We start from the raw sequence: 11,826 nt of genomic DNA, 5'->3' as shown, positions 1-11,826 counted from the left end.
GGAAAAAAAAAAAAAAAAAAAAAAGAAACCCTGCTTACCTAGAAACTGTCTGTCTGCCAGTAGCCTCTGGGAATAATTCCTATACTTTTTCTTCAAAGAAAGAATGGGGGAGGTAGCAGGAAGGAAACCAATGGCCTTCTGCTTTTAAAAATTATACCAAGACTTCAGCATTATAAATTTTTGTTTGTCCTGCTTCATGGAGAAAATCTGACCTCAAAGACCCCAGCCTTCACCTTCTGTAGTCTCTAAACTCTACTGCTGTGTGGTTCACTCCAGGGGACCTTAGGTTGGTGGGATGTAATTTAGTGTTCCCCAGCAGGAAAGAAACTTAACCAACCCTCTGTGTCAACACAGCAGACCCCTAACAAAGAACTCAGTCAATCAGCTGTCAAAAAGTTTTGCCTTCAAGAGAAAAAAAAATTAATTAAATATACGCATGCATGTGTGTGCTCATTAGATTTCGTTTGACCAATCTTTTTCCTACTTTTTCATTGCTAGCTGTGATAATCTGACACCAAAAGCTTTGATTAGATCAGAGAATGAGAAAGAACACTTAAGTGTGAACTAGGCAATAAACTAGGATACTCCTGTGCCCAGTAAAACGAGAACAAGAATGTTCTCTGAAAATGCCCAAAGGCCTTTGTCTGCCTACATAAAGTTGGTTTCCCAAGGACTTCGGGTTATACCCTGCATCAAAGTAATTAATATTTAAGGAATTATAAGTAGCTACTTTATTATAATTGTTATCTATCACTTTTCTGCAGAAACTAAAAACTTATCAGCTTGGATGACTTGAACATACTTACTCTAGTTCAGTGATTCGTTGCCTGGTGTGACTTTGCACACAGATGCTCCCGCTGTCCCATCCTCAGTAGAGAGTTTCCATGATATCTGGACACATTTCCGGTCTCACAGCTGTGGGAATGTCCCCTGCATCCTCTGGGGGAGGCCAGGCCTGCTAGTAAACATCTTGGAGTGCAGTGGACAGGACCAACAGAAAAACCATCTGGCTCCAAGTCTTGGTAGTGCCTAGCCCAAGAGACCTGCTCTGCTATTTTCTTGTAGCATTTATTCATCTAATACACAGTTAAGAGCTCTCTCGTGCACGAGGTATTTTCCTAAGCTCTGAGGGAACAAAGCAAATCTAAGACAAAGCCATGTCAAGGGTTCCACAATCAACTACTCAGAAGAAAGAACAAAGACAATATAGAGTTGTTAGACTACTAGACAGTAAGAACACCATGAAAACCAAAGCAGGTAGATTACAGTTCAGTGAGAAAGACAGGTCTCCAAAAACCATCTCACTACTGTTTAGCTTGAGGATCAGAAAAGGTTACCCTAAGGAATGGGCATATTGCGGTAAGTCCTAAAGGACAAGGTAGAACTCACAGCCCAAGGAACAAAGAAGTTGCAGGAAGGGTAGAAAAGCACGATGTTAAACTGCTGTTGCAGTGTAAGGTAGAAACTGCCCTGACACAGCAGCCAGAAACTATTCTTAAGCCAAACTCATTTGAAGGAGGGATTAATATCGAAAGTAGGACTGAAAGTTGGATCACCAGGATGAAGTAAAAGTATAGAACTAAAAGTATAGGAAGCATTCCGGGCCCAGGCCATGGGGTTAGAGGCTTGTCAGCAGAATGCACGGGCTCTTAGGCAGAGAGGTGCAAGGTCAGAGGAGGGGCGGAGGATACGAAGGAACCAGCTCTTCCACTTCCTCCTGCTTCTTGTGTCCTGTGTAAATAAGTGAGTGGTTTAAAGCGACTTTTTACTTCCTCGCAACATACGTGCTCGATTCTGAACTCTTTTTTTTTTCTAAATTGTCAGAACATCAAGCAGTCTGTTACCCAAAGCCCAGGTAGACTTTGTCCCAGCAGGCTATCCAAATTTGATTGATGAAATGGGATCTTAACAAGTCCTTTTCCAATCCCCTCTGCCCTGCCATTGGCTTCCCTCCTCTTCATTACTGCCTGTGCTTCCTCGGTTTCAAGCTCCATCTCAGTGAAAAGTCCCAATTCCCTTTAGCCTTCAGGTTTTTACACCTTCACTCAATTCCCGGCTTTTCAGAGCCCAGTGGCTTTCTGATTGCTGGTGTTCTTACAACATTCTGGCAAATCACTCAGCACCTCCCACACACAGCCAGCTCCTCTCAAACAATAGGAATGCGTGAAATTCAATTCACAACACTGCAGTTTACACATTCTGAGTGCATTGAAGAGATAAGCCTTCCAATTAATGATCTCCCTGTGTAATTGCGTTCCCTGGATAACCCATTTTGCTTTTGATCGTTCTCTGTTACAAATTCCCTCACCTGCTCACAGGGTGAGTTCTTTTAAAGGGAGTCAGTGGGGGGACTGAGTCAGGGGATGGGCTAGTTGGATACACAGGGACATAGCTTGGGTGAAATCTGTGGCTTGTCATCTTTCAGCATGAGCTATTCTAACTGCCATAACACAACTACCTAAAGTCTTCTGCCTTGAACTTGTGACTGGCTTATGAATACCAGTTGTTTCCTTTTATTCCTTCTACTCTCTTTCAAGAGATGATCTGTTCTGAAGAGAATTGAATCATTAATCTCAGAATGTCTCCTGCAGGTCCAAGTCCTGCCTTAGCTCTAATCAGTCTGACAGCTGACTTCCTAGTGACAACCCAAGCTGGGATGTCAACTGCTTCGTCTTACTCATCTCTCTCTCTTTCTCTCTGCATCATGGGTTCAGTGTATGGTACATAGTAGGAGTTCAGTAAATATTTATTATGTAGCTCTGTGTATGAATTTTTAATGATGCCATTACATTTAAGGATTCTTTCACAAACAAAATAACAGAGATAAAGATGTGGATCATAAAAGAAATAAATGTGGAAAGTAGAAGAATTGAGACATAGGTGGCCCCAGATTCTGATTCTCTAAGGCTCTGACACAAATGGTTAACAGGTGGTCCCTTCAATCCTTCACGAAACATTTGTGCACACAAGGAAAGTTGGCTCTAGTGTCAGAAAACCTGGGCTTACTGCTAGGACTCGAGTTCATTCTTACCATTTCAATGTTGAGAACAAACTTCTCTGAGGTGCCTACCGCCATGACCTCTGCCTGTGCTGAAGAAGAACAACTGCTTCTGCCTCAGGGGAAATGCAGTGAGAGTCTCATGAGATTGGCATCAGAAAACAATTCACAGACTGAAAAGGTTAGCCAGTGCTACTTCACAAGTAAAGTGGATGAATGTATTAAGATAACACAGATGACTTCAATGATGTAGTCCCCTGGCGAGGAAATAAAAACAGACCTGAGAATTGGAAATGGATCTCTATTACTGTAATTTTATTTTCAGTATTTAGAGTAAGTTCCTTTGGTAGGTTCATGAAGACCTATGGAAGATAATGGCATTGGAAAATATCTGGCAATTCCTAACATTCTTGAGTTAATATTTATTTGAGCTCGTGTTCCATAAACTGACCTGCATTGTTCACTTGTTTCTGCAGTTTGGAGGAGCATTCGGTCTTCCTGGAGGTGTGTGGGGCCTTTATAAATGAATCAAGTAGTAATGATGTGTCATTACAATCAGAGCATAAAGAGTCCCGGTCTCACTAATTTCATGGGCTTGGGTTTTCTGTGCATGACTGTGATTATCCTTGAGAATCAATTTTTCCTAATCACCCTACAAAAGAAATGGAATCAGATTGTTAAAAGGTGTCTTTATTTCCTGTCAAATTCCCTACAGGATAGTCACAAGGGGGAGCTGATATGTTATATAAATGAGTCGTGCTTTTTGCAAAAATGCATTTAACAGTGGCTAGCAGGCCAAATGGCAACAACTTGGGATAGTTCAGTCTGAGCAATCAAGTCTCTTTAACACTTTCAGTTATTCAGGGCCTGTACAGAAGGTGGGGTGTATGCGTGCAGCAAGTCCAATGATGAGTAAGCTTTGGGCTCTGACTTCCAAAGTGGGGACTCACCAACCTGATAGAGTGGGAGATTGACAATATATAGTTTTTGAATCCCAAATAATTCCCTCCATAAAATTTTTTTTCTTATTGAGTTTATTGGTACATTTTAGGAATACAGTACAGTTACATTCATCATTGGGCTCTTGTACCTCTACATGACAGGTCTTGGTTCTCATTTTTTCCCCTTATCCCTGCCCTCCCTTTACCCCTCCTCCCTTCTCTATTTACAAACACTTTATTTCCACTTTTTCTTGACAGGTCTTGGTTCTCATTTTTTCCCCTTATCCCTGCCCTCCCTTTACCCCTCCTCCCTTCTCTATTTACAAACACTTTATTTCCACTTTTTATTTTCTCATGTTTTTTTCCTTTTCCCTTATTACCTTTCCCCTGCCCTTCCCACTTCCCTACACCTTTAGCCCTTTTCTTCCTATTTTACACTGTCAATTAAATCATTAGGATCTTATTTACCAGTATTTCACACCAGAGAAACTATTCGGTATTTATACATGTGTGACTTATTTATTTCACTTAGGAGTATATCCTCAATATGTATCCATTTTCCTATGAATGACTCTAATTTCTTGTTCTTTATGGCTGAGTAGTATTCCATTTTATAGAAAAACCACAACTTTTTTAAAAATTTTTTTTAACATTGAAGGCACTGTATGAAATGCTCAAAATGTAAAGGAAGTCAAAATTCTAACAACACACTCAAAGAGGATATAAAGCATAAAATTAATCTGACTTTGTAAAGGAAAGCAGAAGAGAGCCTAGCTCTTCCTGTATCCTCACATATCACACACACACATTAGAGAAGTCTACGTATATGCTATACCTTCTCAGTCACTCACCAAGCTTTCCTTCTGCAGGTTGCCTTAGATACTATCTTCTCATTGCCCATATGTTTAAAGCTAGGCCTCCTATATACTGATGGTACTCCACCTTTATTGACTGTATGCCACCCATCTATATATTTACAGGCACCATTGTCTTTCTTTCTCTTCCTATACAGTAGAGTAATACGAGATCCAAAGGGTTGAGGGAGACATAGAGGAAGTAAGGTATAAAAAGTGCAACAGAAAAATAAGGATGACAGTTTAAATTTTTTTTACAGTAAAAGACACATTGCCATTCATCCTCCTCAAAATACTCCCCTTGCCTCAAACATACGTATCCCATCTTCATTGCCCTTCTTAAAAAATTCTTGATGTCTTCTTTTGTGAATGACTTTAGTTGCGCTGTTGTGGTTGACTCCTTGTCCTGAACCTTTTCAAAACCTTTACTTGTCCTGGTTGGTTTGACTAGGGAAGAACCAAAAGTTGCAAAGTGCTAGATCACATGAACAAGGAGAACGAAGCCATCACAATGTTTTCATGAGCCTGTTTTTCCATTGGATGGCATGCAACGGGAGCATTCACTGTGTTTTTGTTTATACCTCATAAAGAAACACAAAAAGGACTTCCAGAACTGCTCTAGAAAATGTTAAGGAAGAGGTACATGTTCAAAAAGGAACTGATGTCAGTGTCTTTTATGGTAATAGTTTTTATTTAAATGTTCACTGTATGTTTTGATCACATCTAGTATGCTATTTGGAACATTTCTGAATTATCTTGTTTTTAAGCATGAGCCAGGAAGAGCCTTCTTTAGGCTTCTAATTAGGAAAATTCTCTTCCATTCTTTTGTAAAACAAAAGCACTGAATTATTTTTATAGGGCAATTGTGCTTATTATATTCTATTACAGCGATTTACTGTTATCCTTCCCTTAGTAGATTATAAACAGTTTGCAGCTTGGATAATACGCTACACACTGGTTCATCTCTGTTTTCTTCACAGCTCCAAACACTGTGCTTTTTACAAGGCAGCAGCCACATAGACAGTTGTCTAAATTGAGGTGTGTGGGGGATAATGCAATAGCCTGAAACAAATGCATTTTATAGTTCAAAATGTTCCATAGATCTCTGAGAAATTTTTGCCTTTTAAAAACCTATGTGGAAACATTTCTACCTTATGTCCCTATCGTAACAGTGCTGCCATTTATTGTTACAATGGAATGTCTCATCAAGGGAACTCTGGAACTAATTTGCCTGAGTTTACAATTCCAGATAGCAGTTCACTGAAGCTTCATTACTGCACCAGAAGCCTAATAAAGTAATGGAAAGGAAAGAATTAAGATCAAGTGCAAGAGGACATGAAGTAGTCTGTCACTCCAGATGAGCAATGCTATCATTCACCTTTAAGGTTACATCAGCTACTATTGAAGTGTCACATATCACTGTGTCAAGATTAAATTAGACAAACTATTACTTCATTATTATGCCAACAAATCTCAAGCTTATCTTAATTAATACTACACAGACTGGGAACTTCCTTGGCCAGTTTACTAATAGTGCACAGATTTGAACTATTTCAATGTAATATATGAGATCAGTTTACTAGTTGGAAAAGATTATCTGAACTAACTTTCCATTACAGCAAATTCTTGAACAGATCTGGGACTAAATTACCAGCTGACATTTAATTTTAAGGCAATGTGTTGAAGGAAAGTTGATGCCTATTGATTTTGTTCTGGAATCCTTTTATTTTTATGTGAGAATTTCTCAGATACAATAAAATAAGTTTATGCTTTATCTAAAGAGAATACATGGCTTTGAAGGCATCAAAGTAAAGGCGACTTGTGATATAAAAGAGCATCCCACTCAGTGTCTTGCTTTGAAAAGGTTATCATCAAATCAATACACTAAAATATGGTGTATGAGATGTCACCAACAGCTGGTAGGAGGTGAGGGTTAATTTCCAAGCTTAGATGATGATGGAAAGCAGGCCCAGATTGGGTCTTCTCTCAAACTGGTAAATGCTCGATCTTCTAACAGTAGTTCCAGAAGGGAGTTTAGAGATCAACTCATCTGAGACCTTTGCTATTTCATGAATGAGGAGAAGGAGGCAGAAGTGTTAAGCAATTTGTTCTGAGTTACAGAGCTTAAAGCACTCTCAGTGCACAGGGGCAGTGTACACAGCCTGCTGGAACCAAGAAACTGCACAGGAGTCAAAGAAGCAAAACTTGTCAAATAGACCTTTCTGTTGAGATAATAAGAAAAAACATGGTTCTGATTAAATGTTTTATAATTTAATCCTTCATGTAGTGCAACTTATTTGTGTTTTTCCTATGAGAACTGATCCTAGAGTGCCAAAGATTATTTTCTGTTAGGACCCAGCCAATTCAGAATAATAACAGCTGTAATTTCAATCTTTCTAGACAATTTCTAAGTTTAATTTTAACACAATTAGAATGCTTCATCTCAACCACGTTTATAAAATAATACAAGTACAATAAAAGCAGCATTAAAATTGCATAATCAAATATATTCTCATAACATTTCCAAGGTAGAACTGTTGACCAAAAGCTGATATCACTATGGAATAATTTAAAATTGTTTGTGCTCCATTGTAGCAAAGCAGAAATTCAGTCTATAAAGGTGAATTTGCAGGTTTCAATTTACAATATACACAAAATATGAATGCTCAAACACCAAAAGCAAGAAGATTGGGAAAAGATCTGTGCTATGGTAAAGAATATGCTAATAGACTAACTAAAATTTTATTAATGAAATTAAATATATCATACTCTTAAGTGAAATAAATAAAACACACATGTGTAAATACCAAATAGTTTCTTTGGTTTGAAAAACTAAAAATGTAAATAAGCTCCAAATGGTATAATTGACAAGGTAAAACAGGAATAAAAGGGCTGAAAGTGTAGGGAAAGTGAGTAGGGTAGGGGAAAGGAAATAAGGGAAAAGAAAAAACATAAGAAAATAAAAATATGGAAATGAAGTTTTTGTAAATAGGGAAGAGTGGAGGGGATAAAGAGAGGGCAGAGGAATGGGGAAAAATGAGAACCAAGATCTGTCATGTAAAGGAACAAGATCCCAGTGATGAATGTAACTGTACTGTATCCCTAAAATGTACCAATAAACTTAATTAAAAATATATATATAAGCTTACCAAGGAGCTTCGAAGATCTTTTTCTGACCCTATAAAGCAGTAAGCTTCAGGTAAAATAAATAGTAGGAAGGAATAGAAAGGGTTTTTACCTTCCTACTCGTCTGAATAGTGTCCCACTACTGTCTGAAGATGAACAGAAATCACAATGATATTGAATAACTAATATAATTTAAATATATGAATATATAATACAAAATGAAGTAATATTTAGAAAAACACTGAGTTTAGGTTACTGTATCTAAGATACAAAGTAAAAAGTCTCCTGGAGGGGGCCGGGGATTTAGCTCAGTGCCTGCCTTGCAAGTGCACGGTCTCGAGTTCAAACCCCAGTAAGGGAAAAAAAAATGTCTCTTAAAAAAGACTGTCTTCAAATATCTAAATGTTGTAGGATGTGGAGTGCTTGATTGAGGTCAGGATGCCCCTGGGCCACCATAATGACTGAGGCAGACAAGAAGTAGGCAAGCGGCATCCCTGACTTCCCACTAGTTCAACAGGCAGAGTAATTTTGCCTTTAGTTTATATAGTATAGTTCCAAGTAAAACTTCATTTGAAGACAAGAAGGCTATGATTGTAGGAACAAAAATGCAGTGTTTCTCGGCACTTTTCACTTTCTTTTGGATGGCAGTTGTCATGGAAACTCTCACATTTACTAATTGAACTAAGCTTAATCCGTAGACACCTTAGTAGCTTCTTTCTTCAACTGTGAATATTATGAATAATTATCTATAAACTATTTACATTTAAAATAATGAGCATAACTTTTTCACGTAAAGGGGCACAAAAGGTAGAAGCTGAGAAGCGTTTTTTTCATCATATGCTTTCGTGTACAAAGTTGTTTCATGCCCCCAACACCTGCTGATTTTAGAACCATAAGAATAGAAACAAAATTTTCTCAAATAACTATGGAAGAAAAGCGGTGTATGAAGCACAAAATGTCATTTCCGAGCGGACCCAGCCTGGCACCTCCCTGCGTACTCTTGTATTTCACATCCATCTTCCTCTGCCTGTCCAGCTCCCCTACCTGACCCAGACCACCTCTCCTTTCATCATTCCTTGCTTGACTTATCTTTTTAGAGAAGACTTCTTGACTGTGTGTGTGCACGTCCGGAAGTCCGGTGAAGCTTATTTACTCCATCTCAGAATAATAGTTTTAAAAACCTATAGGATCACAAAGAAAAAAAATTATTTAAAATGTTTAAAATGAATACATACCATTTATAAAAACATGTTAAGTATCAAGATTTTATAGCATATCTAGTTAGCACCATAATTTTGAATCAGTGATGAGTTAAATGACAGTTTCATACATAGTATCAACATTAGCTATACTATGGCAAGAAAACACATTATGTTTATTAGCCAAAAAGATATGTCACCCACTGCTTATTAATGAGGTTAATTGCTTTCATTCCTAGTTGATGGAAATAATTTTCCTTTAGATGTTAGTGAAATTACAGATACATATTCTGCATTCAACCCAATAGACTCGTGAAGGAAGCACAGGTTAAATTCAAGATTATATTCAGAAGCTACCTTCCCAAAACAGAAAGTGTTCTCAGGTGGTCTACTACATACCAAGCCCAGGGTAACTCCCATCCTCAGTATTCTGAAGGTAGCATGTGTTTGCTTCTCTCAAAGAACCTGGTCCAGTGATGTAATTGTATGTATGTCTATTATATCACTAGTATTTCTCTAGTTTTTGTTCTGTTTCTGTTTTAATATTTAGATCTTAATCTATTTCTATTTTAGTTTAGTGCATGGTAAGAGAGATAGGCCTAGTTTTATTGTTTTGCCAGTTGAAATCCATTTTTTCCAGCACCATTTATTTAAGAGGCTCTCTTTCCTCCAGTGCAGGTGTTTGACTCCTTTGTCGAAGATGAGATGGCCGGAGGGTGTCTGGATTTATTTTTCATCTTCTAATCTTTTCCAGTGGTCCTAAGCTCTGTTTCTTTGCCAGTACCATGTTGTTTTTATCACAGTAGCTTTTTAGTATAGTCTTAAATCAGGGATTATGATTTTTTTTTTTTTTTTTTTTTTTTTGTACTGGGGATTGAACTCGGGTCCTTGAGCTTACAAGATAGGCCACCGAACTGCTGAGCTAAATCTCTGGCCCTACCTTGTCTTTATTGCCTAGAATTTCTTTTGCTGTTCTAGGTCTCTTCTTGTTTCAAATGAACAGGTCTGTAAAGCGTATTGCAGGGATTTCAGTTGGGATTGCTTTGAATCTATATAGCAGTTTTGGAAGTATGGCCATTTTCACTTTGTTGATTTTTCCTACCTAGGAGCAAGAGATGTCTTTCATTTTCCAATAACCTCTTCAATCATTTCTTCAGAGTGCTATAGTTGCAGAGAAAAGGTCTTGGATTTCTTTCATTAGGCTAATTCCTAGGTATTTCAATTTTTTGGATGCTATTGTGAAAGGAATTTTTTGTCCAACTTTTCTTTCAGTGAGTCTGTTTTTCATGTACAGGAAAGCTACTGATTTTTGTGAGTTGACCTTGTATCCAGCTACTTTGCTGAATTTGATTATTAAGTGTAGAAGACTTTTGGTGGAATTCTTGGGGTCTTCTAAGTAGAGAGCACCATGATATCTGCAAATAATGACAATTTGATGTCTTCCTTTCCTATCTTTATTTTTTTATTACTTTCTCTTCTCTAATTGCTGTGAATTTTTCCAAAATTTTTCCAATTTTTCCACTATACTGAACAGGAGTGGTGATAGTGGAAAACCTTGTCTTGTTCCTGATTTTAGTGTAAAGGATTTCAGTTCTTGACCATTTAGTATGATATTGGCTGTTGGTTTTACATAAATGTCTTTTATCAGATTGAGGTACAGACTGTCATTCCAGTTTTGTGAAGGGTTTTTTCTTTTATCATAAATGCATGTTTGGCGGGACTCTGGATGAAGTTTGCACTCCATTGCAGCTCTTTCTAGGTGGACTGTGGCTTGGGCACATGTGCCCATGCCTCTGGGGTCAGGGCAGAGCAGGGCCCTAGCTGGGACCAGCCTGTATCCACACAACACTGGTCCACACAGCTGCTCCCTGGTGTGTGCGTGCACTTACTATGTACGGCAGAACTCTGGAGAACCTACTATTGCCACTTTTCAAATAATGGATCTTTTCCTTTGAATTTACATTCTTTCCCTTCAAATTTTTACATTGCTGGATTTTTATTTTTAACTGCTTGGCAAAGATCTTCCCTTCCTTGTCCATTTATTTCTCCAATCTCTGTCATATCATCTGCTTTTATTCCTGTCTTGTCATTTGTTATATGATAGGATCACATTTTCTTATTAGCTTGCTGACTTGACATGATTTGTCAACCAGAGTGTCTGAGGCATCTTCTTCCTTGGGGTGCCCCGCACACGTGGAGGACACTCACTAACTGGTGAATTGTCTTATTTGATTTTCATAATAATTCTATGGCTTTGGCACTATTATTTTTCCATTTTAAAAGTGCTAAAGTGGTGTTGTAAAGAGCAAAAAAACGTGTTAATTAGATGCAGAGGCAAAATTTGAATATGTATTTACCTGGCTCCAGAGCCTTTGTTCTACAGGATCTGTGGTGCACAGGTGAATTCCAGATAGCTTCCTTAGGCACCCTAATGAAAAAGCAGGACTATTCAGAGTGCTTTTTCACTGAAGAATAAAAAATAATTAATTTTAACATTTGTTGCATTTCAGATGCTTCTAGAAATTGCAACTTCATGGCAAGTACAGAGATAGAGGGCAACACATTTAAAATATCTTTAGTTGTAACTCACTCAAAATGCCATGTGAACATGAATGAGAAAGTTCAGACACAAGCATTGTAAACAGCCAACACATTAGCAAAGAGCATATACTCTGCATTTTAATAACTGGGCTATAATAGTTCCAAGC

At 37.9% G+C, this 11,826-nt stretch overlaps 1 long non-coding RNA gene across 2 annotated transcripts in view; it reads right to left on the bottom strand.

The window, feature by feature from the left end:
- LOC117284253 overlaps positions 1-4,072 on the bottom strand; it is a 25,493-nt gene extending 21,421 nt beyond the window's left edge. For both annotated transcript variants that reach the window (XR_004515344.1, XR_004515343.1), the window contains exon 1: positions 3,450-4,072. This is a non-coding gene — a long non-coding RNA (uncharacterized LOC117284253). The remainder of the gene's footprint in view (positions 1-3,449) is intronic.
- Between the last annotated feature and the right edge of the window lie 7,754 nt (positions 4,073-11,826).

Source organism: Fukomys damarensis, unplaced genomic scaffold, assembly GCF_012274545.1.
Source record: "Fukomys damarensis isolate Sample0158 unplaced genomic scaffold, DMR_v1.0_HiC HiC_scaffold_35, whole genome shotgun sequence".
Lineage (NCBI taxonomy): Eukaryota > Metazoa > Chordata > Mammalia > Rodentia > Bathyergidae > Fukomys > Fukomys damarensis.
Note: the sequence above shows the minus strand (reverse complement) of the source record. Positions and strands in the feature narration are given on the sequence as shown.